General features: G+C 44.4%; 1 protein-coding gene across 1 annotated transcript in view; it reads right to left on the bottom strand.

Annotated features, from left to right (window-relative positions):
- Positions 1 to 14,945, bottom strand: part of DNAH8 (dynein axonemal heavy chain 8) — a 577,557-nt gene that overhangs the window by 531,166 nt on the left and 31,446 nt on the right. The window lies entirely within an intron of this gene.

Raw genomic sequence — 14,945 nt, 5'->3', positions numbered from 1 at the left:
CGTACACCTAGAGCACCCCTGACAAGTGTTTATCTAACCTGTTCTTAAAAGCCTCCAACGATGGGTGTTCCAGAACCTCCCTTGAATGCCTGTGCTTGATTATTGTTATAATTGTAAAGTTTTCTAACACATAAACTAAATCTCCCTTGATGCACAGTAAACCCATTATTTCTTGTTCTACCTTCAGTGGACATGAAGAATAACTGATCACTATCGTCTTTTATAACAGTACTCAACGTATTTGAAGACTGTTATCAGGTCCCTCCTCAGCCTTCTTTTCTCAAGATTAAACAGGCCCAGTTTTTTTAACCTTTTCTCATAGGTAGGCTTGGCAGGCTTCAATTTAAATCAACAGATGTCGGTAAACTTCAATTTTAGCTGAAACACTGAAATCGATGAAAAAAACAGCCATAGGTAACAGAAGGCACAAGTGTAGCCTCCCCCCATACTTGTACTTGCAGGGATCAGGTGTCACTGGCCTTGTAGCAGCTCAGAGAGCCCTCTGCAGCATTGTTGTCAAGGGAAGGAGAGAGTGAGGTTGTGACAGCAGAGCTGCAGAGGGCTCCTTGGTCAGCCACAGATCTGGTGACACTGGATACCTGCAGGAGCAAGATGAAATGGAAGGCTGAACAGTATTATAAGCACTGAGTGTAACATATCTTATTTAAGCTAACCTCAGCCACACCTGGCACTACATTAAAGATCTTATCATGGACACATCTATGTTGTATGACCCTGGAAAGGAAGCTCTGTAGCCAGTCCATATCTGGTACAAAAGCTTGACCTGCAGTACTGTGTACAAGGTGTACATGATATGCTATCAGAAGTAAAGTAGTGCAAGAGGAGAACAGAAACAGAAGGAACAAATCAACACAGATTGCAGACAGAAGGAAAGAAAAGCAACAAAGTTTGCATGATCTCATCAACATGCCACTCTTCAGTGCCCCAGAGAACTTCTGTTTTGACAAAACCTTCAGAATAGACAGACTGAAAGCAATATTTTGCAAGATTTCACATTGCAAACAAACTCCACAAGGAAACTGGACATATAGCAAGGTATGCTCTTTAATTTTTGCTATTGGGAAGCAGGCAGAGCATATCTTTAAATCATTCACCTTTACTGAAGACTGTGACAAAGATGACTATAAAAGAGTTTGGGCAATGTTTGACACATACTTTATACCGCCGAGAAATAAAGTTTATGAAAGAGCATGCTTTCACCAGAGAATTCAAGAACCAGGCGAAAATGTTGAATGTTTTATAAGAATTCTGTATGCACTGGCTGAAAACTGTCATTCTGTGAATGCAATACACGTAAATATCAGAGATAGGCTGATTATTGGGTTATCAGACAAAAGCCTTTCACAGCAGCTACAATTAAAAACAGGCCCTACACACAGAAAACAGAAAAGCAGTCTGAGCTAGTAAAACAGAAAACCAACGGCAAATTCTCAAACTTGAAAAATCTGAAACTAACTTATATGATGGGACAAGGCCAGATGGCTATAGTAAAGTAATGGGAGAGAGATATATTAGCCACAGGCTAAACAAATCCCTGGTACCAGGACAAGCAAATGGCAGCTGCTCCAGGTAAATTAATACACCTGGGGCCAATTAAGATCTTTCCAGAAGGCAGGGAGGACAGCTAGGCTGTTTGGGACACCTGAAGCCAATCAAGTGGGTGCGCGTGTCAGGAGCTGTAGGAGAAAGTCACGCTGTTGGAGAGACTGAGCAGTACAAACCATATCAGGCATAAGGAAGGAGGCCCTGAGGTAAGGGTGAAGTGGATCTTGAGGAAGTGGGGGCTGCTGTGGGGAAGTGGTCCAGGGAATTGTATGCGTCCTGTTTCTAAAAAGTCAGCTACCATAGCTGATACTATTAGGGTCCCTGGGCTGGAGCCCGGAGTAGAGGGTAGGCCCGGGTTCCTCTTTTGCCCGCCAATTAATCACTGAGACTGGGAGACAACAGAGACTGTGCAAGGGAGGATAGCTTCTCCTCACCTCACCTCACCTTGTGGCTTATGATGAAAATGGCTCAGTAGGCTGTGACCCTTGCCTCTAGAGAGAGAAGGGCTACATGGAGGGTCACAGTGAGACTCTGAGGCTTGTGAAATCCACCAGGAAACGCGGGACCCATGGAGACAAGGACAGAGCTTTGTCACACTTAGAAGCTGTAGATGCTAAGAGTAATTACCAAAAGACTCCTGAGACTAAGAGGGGCAGATTTCAGGCAAACTGCAAAAAGCATTTTAGACTAATTACACAAGAAGTAGAAAAGTTCACAGCTCAAGATGTGTGTCCAACTAAAGTAAAATATGGAAAACATGCATAGAATATATAATTTTTGCAGCTTATTACAATCAAGAACCATTGTTTCTGTAATCTATCACCCATGATGACACAGAACCTGTCTGGAGAGTGAACTGAAGAGACTATTTGACTTTAAAACTGACTCAGGAGCAGATGTGACCATCATCTCAGAAGGGACTTACAATCACTTTCAATGCCTCCCAGAGCTGAAATCATGACTCAGCCTTGATTAGCCCTGGAGATATTCTGAACTGCACAAGCCAGTTCATCACAGAAACAATTTACAAAGACAAAAAGCTATGTATTCAGAGCATATGTGATCAAAAGATCAAAGACTGACAACCTTCCCAGCTGCATCATGGCAGCTATGATGGGCCTAGTGAGAAAGGTGGAAGAATTCAAAGGAATTCTGGTGATAGTGAACTTTTGAAAGGAGACTCAGTACAAATAACCGTAAAAGGCAATGCTAAATCATACAGTGTACATACACCACAGGATTCTCATTACTTCATAAAGTGGAAACTGAGTTAAAGAGAATGGAATGGATTGGCATAATTGAGAAAATCTGAGCCAGCACCCTGGTGTGCCCCAATAGTACCAGTTATAGAGAAAAATGGAAAAATACAAATCTGTGTGGATCTTAAAAGACTAAATGAAAAAGTTGTGACTGAAAAATACATCCTCCCAACACTGCATGACTTTCTTCTCAAAGTGAAAGGAGCTACAGTATTCTCCAAACAATCGGCTGTGGCATAGCTGGTGTACTGTTGCAATAACATGGATCTGTGTAGAAGGCAGTTGCATTTTGCTCTTGCACACTCACACAAGCAGACAAACTATATGCATAGATTGAAAAGGAGTGTGTGGCAAGTGTATAGGTATGTCAAAACTTCTACAGATGTCTGTGTGGATTGAATGCTTTTACACTGATAACAGACCATAGATCACTTATAACCTTCATCAATGCAAAAGACCTGGATCAAACACCTCTAAGATGCCAATGTCTACTGATAAAGTTAATGTAATTTAACCCAATTGCTAAATACATTCCTGGGGGAAAATGTGGTAGTAGCAAAAAGACTGTCACGGACCCCAGCATCACACTCAACTACCCGTGAACTTGAAAATGACATACAGGCCTATGTGGATGCTGTGGATGCATAAAGACCGGTGTCAGAAAATAGACTATACTAGTTACAATAAGCAACATTGACAGAAACAGTTTCAAGAAGTTCTAAGTTACATTAGGGGTGGGTGGCCTAAGTATCTAATGGAAATTAAGGAAGTGACAAGAGTACTTTGCAGTATGTGGACAAATGAGCCAAGTGGACTTGTGATGAAAGGTGACTGCATCTTATTTCCAAATGAAATGAGAGGAAAAATCCTAAACCTCATCCAAGAAGGACAGCAAGGACTAACTAAATGCTGTGAACTGACAAACCAGTCAATGTAGTCGCAAGGAATCAGCAGTGAAGGCGATGAGAAATTCTGTTTTCATGGATAGGTGTATGTAGGAGCACGTTGCCATGGGTCCAAACAGAGAGTTGGTGAGACGGCACAAAACTAGTCCGGGATCCCAAGGTGGGGTGGGGTCTCGGATTTGAGGGTAAAGGTTTTGAGGGCCCTTAAGGAATCTTTTTGTTAATGGTTGGATAAATATGGAATGAACTTCTATCTTGGGATGGAATGCAGTAATGGCAGCCAGATGTACACGAACGGAGCTTGTGAACAGTCCTGATCTTTTAAGTTCTAGAACATAGTCTAGAATGAATGGTTCGTTGCTGGGATATGGTTGGTATCGCACCAAGTCCAGAATCTTTTCCATTTATGCAGATAAGTATAGCAAGTTGTAGCACGTCTTCTATTTAAAAGAATCTCCTTTACCTCTTCCAAACAGGTCAGCTCTGGATCCTGAAACCATGAAGGAGCCATGCCTTCAGGTGGAAAAGTTCTCGATTCACATGGAGGATTTGGCCTGCATCCTGCGAGAGGAGGTGTGAAGTCAACTGCAGGGTGATTGGTGGACAGACCATCATGCGCATGAGGTAAAGATACCATATCTGTCCTGGCCAGGATGGGGCTATGAGAATGACTCTGGCTTGTTCCATCTGTATCTTGTGAAGTACTATGAGCAGTAGGGGAAAGGGTGGAAAGGTGTAGAGTAAGGGTGCAGCCCATGTATGAGGAAGGTGTCTCCCAGAGATCAGTGACCCAAACCCACTCTTGAGCAGAACTGTGAAGGCGAAGAGATCAACCGCTTGGGAATCCCCAGTGGTTGAATATGTATTGTACGGTTCTTGTGTCTAACTCCCACTCATGGACTTGTGAGGATCTCCTGCTTAATGAATCTGCCATGGTGTTCTGGTGTCTGAGTAGGTATGCTGCAGAGAGAGAGGAATGGAATACCCTTTGTTGACAATTTCCAGAACCCACTTGTCCATGGTGATTTGTCGCCATGATGAGTACAAGTGGGTCAAGGAGTAGACAAACTGATGGGTTATTGGAGATGGTTGCAGCAACTGGACCAGGGGAAGGCATCTTGGGGCCTCAACCAAATTTTCAAAATTGTTGTTTGGAGCTGGATGGGGGGAGGGGCATAGTCCCTTGCACTGGTGTGTGTCTCTGTGTGGGAGGAGGTCTCTGTCACCTGCATTGTGTCATACTACTACTGAGGGGTGATATGTGGAGGTTAGACCTTGGGGTATGTTGATATCTTCCCGTCTTCTCTGGCGCTGGTGCATGTATACCAAGTGAATGCAGCATTACTCTAGAATCTTTTAAAGAATGTAGGGACTCATCCATGCACTCAGCGAAGAGTTTAGATCCTTCAAAGGGCAGATCTTTCACAGTGGTCTGCACCTCTCTGGTGAAGCCATGAGGCTCATCTAATCATCAGAGTGGGCCACCACATCCGTGGTGTCCAGAGAGGCTTGCAGCGCCATGTGGACCAGAAGTTGTCCTTCCATCACCAGTGCCTGGAGCTGCTCTTTTTTGTCCTCTGGAAGGTGTTGGCTAAATTCCTAAAACTTGGAATAGCTGATGTGATTATATTTGGCTAGCAGTGCCTCATAATTAGCAATATAGAACTGGAGAGTTGCTGAGGAGTATGCTTTGCGACCAAAGAAATCTAGCTTCTTCCAGCCCCTGTCATAAGGGATAGTCCTAGAATGGTGTTGTCGCCCCTTCTTTTGCACCACATTGACAATGAAGAAGTTTGGAGTAGGGTGGGAAAAGAGAAATTCCATGTCCTTAGTGGGGACATAGTGCTTCTTTTCTGCTGGCTTGCAGATGGGTGGTATTAATGTTGGCGTCTGCCAGATCACGGTGGCAGGGTCCAACAAGGCGTTGTTGATCGGGAGTGTGAATTTTGCCAATGTGCAAGCATGCAAGATGTTGAGCAACTTGTGCTGTTGCTCTCTGACTTCCTCCAGGGGGATCTGGAGGCAATCCACAATCCTGCAGAACAGTTCTTGGAACTGTTTAAAGTCATTTGCTGATGTTGGTGGTGGTGGCATGATGGCCTCATCAGGAGAAGTGGGCTGGTGGTATAAACTGTTCCTCTAGTAATTCTGGTTGAGGGCCAGGCAGTCTAGAGACTGATGAGGATGGAGAGTGTATATGTCCCTGTCTCTGCTCGTGGGAGGTTGGGAAAGTGTGCCTTATACGCGGCCCAAGGGTCCCAATAGGGCCAATGTGGGGGAAGTGGCATATGGGTTTGCATCCACGGGGGGTCCCTACCAGAAACCTGGTTCACTTCTGGTCTCTGGGACTGGGTATCAAGGATGAAAAGATTATTCTTTGTGTGGCTGCCCTTGATATGATGGTGGGGTACGAGGTGCAATGGAGTACTCCACCTCTTCCTCCTTGCTAGAAATGGTTGTGTGGTCCTTGGTGGTGAAGGACAACGGTGTTGTGTCTCCAGGGAAGAGGTATGAGCCATGGGGAGCTTGGTACAGAGGAGCAGTGACTCTGGAGTGTCAGGGACAATCTCGTTTCTTGGGTATAGAAACTTCTATGGTACCAGTAGGAGCATCATCAGTACCAGTGGTTGTGCAGAGATTGAGGACATTGCTGCTGCCAAGAAGAGCAAACAGTAGATGGTGCCGAGGGCTGCACTGGTGCTGAGGGCTTGGTTGGTGCTGAGGACCTGGCTGGTGCGGAGAGCTTGGCCACTGCTAACGGCTTGGTCAGTGCTGATTATTTGGTCAGTGTCAAGGCACTCAAAGTCGTTTTAGTTGAGGCAGTCAGTGCTGATTTGAAAATCTTTGAACTGTCCTTCTTGTTCCCAAGTGACAGTGTTACTATATGTGGTCCTGCACATTTAGGGCTCTTGGACCTCTCCCTAGCGCCAGTAGCAGAGATGCGTGGGTGGTCGTAGGAGCTAAGTCTCGCCCTGGAAGATATCAAGGCTACCAACCTCACAAGGGATGCCTTTCTTTGAGGTGGCTCCCTGATGGGTGAGTTCAGGGCCCCTTTCTTCTCATCTGGGCGGGAGAACATATATTTTCTGTTAGTGGTGTGCGGCATGTAGGGGTCAGCCAATGACTGTGCCAATGGTGACTACTGCACAGGAGAGGTATTGAGACCAGGGTCTAAGGCTGGTCGCAGTGAACTCCCCATTCATAAAAATTTTAGTCTCAGTTCATGGTCCTTTCTGGACAGCGCTTTCAATTTGAGGCAGTGGGTGCACTTTTGTGATACATGCCCCTCACCCAAGCAACATACACACCATGAGTGACTGACTGTTGCTTATGGGGATGAGCGTCACAACATGAGAAGTACCTCTTAAACCCGGGGGATCTCGGCATAGCCCCCCGAGAAAGGAGAACTTTTTGGAAGGGCATAGAAATAAGGAAACCTACACTAATCTAAAGAATAATGGAGAGGAAAGAGAAAAGGGAAAAAAATGAAAGGGGGGAAAAAGAAAAATAAGGGAAACAGCTAATAACTACGAAGTTATAATGGAAACACTACTATTACTAAAAGTACTATAGAGGTATGAAGGGCTCTTCTCAGGATTCCGTCCAAGACCAAGGGTGGTTGAGAAGGAACTGAGAGTGCTTGGACTGCACAGTGCTATATAGACACCGCTCACGGCGTCAGATGGGGAGGAGTGCATGTGCGGCCCAACAGGCATTGCTACCAAAGATCTCCGATCCCAGGCACAGGGACGCTACTGCACCTATAGTAGAGCACAAATTAGGACACTACTTGAATAACTTCCCCACCTCATGCTGTTAGACTGATTTTGGAAATCAGGTGGAGGTCCTGCAAGATGCTGGTGGGCATTTCGGCAGCAGTTTCTGAACTGCCAAAGGCATCTCTTGGAGGGGGATGCTGACATGCCAGCTGTGACACAGCTGAAACTGCTCTTGCCTGTTGTTTTAGCTGCAGATTCCCCCTACATAAACCAGTGCTTCTAGAGCAGGGTTACAAGCACAGACTGATGTGATCTCATTATCATCCAGACCTGGTACGACCAACAGTGGGTATAGAACTTTCACATTAAGAAGCAGACGTTCCTGGAGGTTTGTGATCAGCTTACATCAAACATCCTGCACCAAAACACTCACCTTCATGAGGGAGTCCATGCTGGTCCAGAAGCAGGTCACTATAGCCATCTAGAAGCTGGCTACCCCAGACTGCTACATGTCTGTGGCTAACCAGTTTGAAGTTAGCAAATCAACTGTGGGGATTGTTATGGCAGAGGTTTGTGAGTTGATCAGGATTATGATATATCCAAAGGTGGGGAGCTTCACAAATGGTCCTGAAATAATTGCTGGCTTTGAGAGATTGGGCTTTCCAAACAGCCCCAGAGCCACTAATAGGACTATAGTTTGGCCTCTACAAGAACTGCATGAGTATATAAACCACAAAGGGTTCTACTCCATTGTTATGCAAGCCCTTGTCAACCACAGAGCAGAATCATGGACACTAACATGAGATGCACTTGCAAGGTGCTCTACAGATCAGGATTTTATGTTTAAGGACAAGCTAGGACATTATTTCCACTGAATGGCATTGTTATAAATGGGGTTACTGTCCTGACTGTTATTCTAAGGGACCCCACTTATCTCCTGTTGCCATGGCTTATGAAACTGTATCCTGATTTCAGAAGAGCTGGCAAAGAATGTTCAATTACACACTCAGTAGCTGTAGGATGGTGGTGAAATGTGCATTTGGCAGATTGAAATTCCATAGGTGCTGCCTTTAAAACCATTTGGATGCTAGTGTTGCCAATGCAGTCTGCACAATGTCTGCAAGTACAAGGGGGAATCTTTTAATTTGAACTGGTACATGCAGCCAGATAGAGCACCTCTCATGACTGGTGCTAGATCCATAAGCACAATAGAAATCAGGGATGTTTTGTGCTCCTACATAGTGGATTTGCATGGTCCAGTGCATGAGGGGGAATGAAATGGTATTTGAGGTTGTGTTGCGGATGGGTGTATGGCAGCTGTGGGATTTTTTTTCAGTATATTGGTATTACGTATTATGAATTTTGTAAACACTTTCATGAAATGTATGGAGATATGTATTTTATGAACACTGGCAATGTATTGCAACTCAAAGTTTATGGATTGCTGTGATGAAGCTTTGTAAATTTTTATGATGAAATTTATTGAGACTGTACATGTGATGTCACTCATTACGATTTGTGCCACTTTTAAATTACACATAATAAAACTTGCTATTGTAGCCTTGTGTGCTTTATTTTATAGAGATATTTACATATCACTGTAAGAACCAGAAAGGCAGATTGACTACTAACAACACATACAAACAACAAGCAAACAGTGCCAAAACAGTGAAAGGTGCATGTTCTGAAATGACATGTCCAGCTATTCCTGGGTCTCCCCTGCCTCCTGGTCTCCTTGGCCTTTCTGGTGAGTTTTGCATGTGTGGACTGCAATTGGACTGGATGAATTCACAGGGTACATTTCTCTGTTCTATATGCTACTGTGTTCATTGCCTGTGACATGGTCCAGCACCCCCCGAATGGAGGAAAGGCTGCATAGTCTGCAGGACACAATAGCGTGGAAGGGGACTCAAGGTGTGGGGCTGTAGCTGAAGATGGCAATGGAGCATGCTGTACAGGGATTGCTTCCTGCAAAGTAATCCAGACAATCCAAAAATGTGTGATACAGTGTATAATAAAACACAATGTAATGTGTAAATGTATATAAAAGGAAGAGGTTTTCTATGTAATGTTGGATGTGTGGCACATTTTACACCCACCCATGCTTGGGTCTGATCAACTGAGCATAGGTTTGCGATATGACAAATAAAGGAATCTGAGTGATGAAATCTGGAGTCCGAGTTTTTTGGATCCCAGAGAACTGGATGAAGTGTTCTCCAAGAAGTGGACAAGATTTCTGGATAAGACAACTATAAAAGGTCTCAGAAGGAATCCCAACAGTGAGGAACTAGTAAAAATGTTATAACTGCTTAACCTTTTCCTTTCTGTGGTGTTCATATTGAATCCTATGTGGTGTCAGAGAGAAGGGGGTACTAGTGAATGTCATAGGTTCTTCCTTGACCAGAAGCACACTAAAACCACGGCTTGTATTAATACTTCATAGGGCCATAAGCCATAAATCATTCACATCCATATATTAATAAAAACGAACATGGTGACAGAAACTTACCAGGTTCTTCCTCTGATGCCTGTTCTGAAGTTAGCTGCTCCCCAGCTGTAGCCGTCCCAGCAGCATAGCTTCACTGGTTATCAGCCTCAGCATCAGGGTCACTTCTTGCCCTTCCTCCAGTGACTAGCTCTTCTCCAGCAGTGCCTGTGACCAAGGGCAGGGGGGCTATAAGAGTGCCATCTCTGCTCAGCAGATTGTCATGCACCACTGTGGGCTCAGTGCTCACTACAGTTCCCAGAACCCAGCTGAATTCCTCATAAAAGAGGTAGGAAGACAGGGAGTTCTCAGAAGTGCCATTAGCATCCTTAACTTTGCAGCAGTCTACATTCAGATGCTTCATTCACTTTCTGCATTGTTCTGCTATCCAGTCGATCCTCAACATCTCCAGATACTTGGATATAGCTTTGAAGACACGATCCTTTCTTATGTTCTTGCTGAAGTCAAATGTCTTGCTCACCTTGCACCAGAGGTTAACCAGAAACAAGCTGTGTCCCTCTGGCCACCTAGTAGCATGCTTCATGCAGGACTTAATCTTTGTGCTGGTCATAGCTAATATATGTCAGGGTTGACTATGTTTCCAATTGAGCAGTCCATGTGGAAATGAAGAGTTAAAGACCCAGCAGCTATATCTGAATCAAGAAATTGCTTCCAGTTCCTGGGAAGCAAGTGGGAAGTTTTGGGCTGGAAGGGCTGGAAAGCACACCTAAGGGGATTATGGGATAGTGATGACAGACTCTCCAGACCCGAATCTGCCAACCCGGACTTGAGCTGCACCCATGCTGCAAAATGCCTGGGCTTTGACCCACATCACAGAAGGACTTGGTCTCTGACCAATCCCCCTAGCAGGATCGAAGGGCCCAAGTCCAGAGGGGTTACTGGCCCAAGTCAGGCTGATTCAGGATGACCAGATAGCAAGTGTGAAAAATCGGGATACTTTTTTTTTTTTTGGGGGGGGGGGGGGGAGGGAAGGGAGATAGTTGCCTATATAAGACAAGGCCCCTAATATTGGGACAGTCCCAATAATATCAGAACATCTGGTCATCCTAGACTGATTTCTGTGTGGATGGAAGGGGGGCTAGGGCTTAAACTTGGCCCGGGCTTAGTGTGCTGTGTAAACATACCCACAAATTTTGCCCCTATGTGCTTGTACTAATCTCTTGTACTCCTCCTTAGCAATCTGTCTGTTTCCACTTTTGGTAGGATGCCTTCTTGATTTTCAGGTCATTAAAGAGCTCTAGATAGAGTCATATTGGCCTCTTACTATTCTCCCTCTCTTTCCTTCATATCAGGATATTATGCCTTTAATATTGTCTCTTTGAGAAACTGTTAGGACTCCTGAACTCCTTTTTCCCTAGATTTTCTTAACATGGACCAATGTTGGTAAGGCTGTAAGAAACTTCCTCAACTCTAAAATAGCCGCCTCCCTGGTTATCCAGTCTACCTTCTTAAATAAGAAGTTGTCCCAAATACATTCTAAAAACTTACTGGATATTTTGGGTCTTGCCGTATTATTTTTATTACAGATGCCTGGGTAGTTAAAGTCCCTTAAAACACAGGTCTCGTGTTTTGGACATTTCTGTTCTTTGTCCTACAAATGTCTCCTCCTCCTGATTTGCTGGTCAACAGTAGACCCCTACCATGACATCACCCTGTTTTCCCCCCTTTTATCTTCACGCAGATTTTTAACTGGTCTGCCTCCCACGCCCTTCAGGACCTAAGAACAAGTGTATATATTCTTGATGTATAATGCAATATCGCCTCTTTTTTTGCTATCTGTCCGTCCTGAACAAGCTATACTTCTCTATACCAATATTCAAGACATGAGATTTAACCCACCAAGTCTCAGCAATACCAGTTAAGTCATAATTTAGCTTGTCTACCTATACTTCAAGTTCTCCATCTCTATTCCCCATAGTCCTTGCATCTGCATACAGACATCTAGTTGTTAACAGATTCCCCCAGTTTTCCCTCTTGCTGTTCCCATGACTATCATAATTTTCCATTCCCCCTCAAACATCTAGCCCTGTTAAGTTCTCCTTTTTATACCTACCTGTAGACTTTCATCACCTGCCCCTGTGAAGCTAGTTTAAAGCCCTCTTTACCAGGTTGGCTTGTCAGTGTGAGAAGAGGCTCTTCCCCTTCTTAGTCAAGAAGACCCCATCTCTTCCCAGCAGTCCTCCTTCCTGGAACAGCATCCCATAAGAATATGGCCATATTGGGTCAGACCAATGGTCCATCTAACCCAGTATCCTGTCTTCCAACAGTGGCCAATGCCAGATGCGTCAAAGGGAATGAACAAACCAGGCCAATGATCAAGTGATGATTCTTGTTCCTTGAACAGCATCCTGATTATCCAGGAATCCAAAGCCATAACATCAACCCCATCTGCACAGCCATGCATTCATCTCCAGGATGTGTCTCCCCCTGCCTGGGCCCATATCTTCAACCAGGATAATGGACAAGACCACCACCTGCATCCCTAACTCCTTCACTCTTGTTCCCAGACTCCTCTAGTCACTGCTGATCTGCTCACGGTCACACCTGGCAATATCACTAATACCCACATGGATGAGCAGCATGGGTAATGGTCAGAGGAGGGATAAGCCTCAGCAACCTCTCTATGATGTCTCTGATATGCGCTCCAGGCAGGCAGCACACTTACTGAAACATCAGTCAGGTTGGCAGATGGATGCCTCAATCCCCCTCAGAAGGGACTCCCCAACCACCACCACCTTACATCTCCTCTTGGGTGTGGTGTATTGCAATAGTAACAGTGAAGGAGAATTGTGTCTTCACCTATATCTCTATTGGTGCCCAGATGGGTAGTACAGAATCCTCACTGCAGTCACACTACTTGGTGTTGTCTTTGGGGCCAAAGTGCTTGGTAACGTGGCAGTCAGTGCCAAGATCATGGGGCCTCTTTCTGTGCTGGTGGCAGCATGGTCCTTATGTTTAGAGGAGCCAGTCGGTGCTGACTTTGGTTTGGATACTAAGGACTTGGTATGGGTATCAACCTTAAGACCTCTCAATGCCCAAGTCTTAGGAGAGGTTTTCTGTCCCTGTTCCATGCAAGGGAGTCGTTACCGGCTCTGCTCATTAGAGTGATATTCCCTGTGGCTACACTCCAGTACCATCTCCAGTGTGGCTGATGCAGAAGACTTCCATGAGGCAGAACAGGAGCTCAGGATGGTATCACGGCTAATTGGAGTCCTGATCATGTACAGCAGACCCAGTGTCAGTATTTTCTCTGAGGATCTTCCCAGTCAAAGGACTCTTGCATCAAGCATTCCAGTAGGAACAGCTTCACCTTCACCCCTTGGCCTTCTGGGTCCTCCTTGAAAAGGACTTACAGATAGAACAGTGTGCCAGAACAAGTCCCTTGCCATGGCACACCAAGTATGGCCTCATTGACTGGGATGGCAGCATCACAAGACAGCCAGATCTTGAAGCCCAGTGACTTAGGATCTACCATTTGAGCTATACACAGGTGGGTAGCCCCCTGTTCAGTGGAAGTATGTGCCTGGGGCATGGAGAGGTAGAAATCTGTCATAGAGGGAGGTATGTGCCAAGGAAAGACCCAGAACAGAGTAGAAAACCTACCTCTACTTCTAACTAAGATTAAAAACAACAAACAAACAAAAACCAGTCAAATAGCAAAGAAAATCTAACTACTAAAACTTTAAACTTGAAAAACTTTCTAATTCCTCGCAAAGAAAGGAATGTGGATACTGTGGATTTCATCTAGTAGCCAGAAGCAGGAAAAGGGAACTCAGCATGGTTTGCAGCCACTCTGCCTTTTATACCCTCTGCTGCAGGAAGCAGGATGGCACAATGGGCACAGGCACAGCTGCAACAGACACTTCTATTCAAACAAATTTGAACTTGCACACATGGGTCACGTGCATCAAGAGTGAATCCATGTGGACAATCACCTGAAGATTAAGCATTATTTATACAGATACTCTAATTCCAAAGTTAAAATTGAAACATTAAAATCTCTTCTTGTATGCATTTGGTTTCTCATAATGGAGACATCTACCAGCTGGCATGAATCACAAACATCGCCAGGTTGAAGATTATATTTCACACTAATGATTACTTTAGAGGCTGGATCAGGCATTCCACAGAGCGCCAAGGCAAACATTCCAAAAATACAAACACTAAAAAAAACACCACACACACTGCTAATGGCATACAGACAGGCCTGATTCAGGAAAGCATCCCTATTCAGGACAGCACCTAATCGTATGTTTGATGTGAAGTCAATGGGACTTAAACAAGTGCTTAAGTGCTGTCCTAAATTAGAATGGACGAAAGCATGTGTTTATGTGGTTTCCTGAATCAGGGACTATGAGTTTTGAAAATAACTGATCATTTATTTTTATTTTAAGAGAAAACAATGAGGAAGAGATTGTTTTAATTAGTAATACTTTTTTGAAAGGTTCCTCTCATCTGGTGGATTTAGGCATTCATGTACCAAGGAAATTTGCAAGCACTGCAGCTTGATGATGCTGCGATACCTGTTTCACCTGCAGTAAGCTGCCAACTGATAACGGCTAAGTAGATAGCTGATATGGACTTCAGGGGGAAGACCTTCAGCTGGTATCATAAAAGAGCTCCATTGAAGTCAATAGAGCAATGACAATATATAACAGCAGAGGATGTGCCCTCTGATATGTATCTTATGTTACCAATATCTTATATAAATAGAGATCTGTTCCTTGATATTTCTCATTTATAAAAATATTAGTAAGATGAGATAAATATCAGGGGACAGATCCTTAGGGTGTAAATTATCAAAGCTACATCCACTTCCACTACTAGTATCAGACAGATAGATATTAAAAGATTTGAAGCCATCCGACTGTAGACATAGCTGGCCTATGTTAACATATGTCCTCCTTGCTGTTTCTCTTTTCCTACTGTCCCCTCCTTCCTACTGGTTTGTTACACTCACTGTTGAGAAACTCTTGTTTTTAATTAGATT

Source organism: Natator depressus, chromosome 3 (genome assembly GCF_965152275.1).
Source record: "Natator depressus isolate rNatDep1 chromosome 3, rNatDep2.hap1, whole genome shotgun sequence".
NCBI classification, from domain to species: Eukaryota; Metazoa; Chordata; order Testudines; family Cheloniidae; genus Natator; species Natator depressus.
This window is presented reverse-complemented; position numbering and strand designations above follow the sequence as displayed.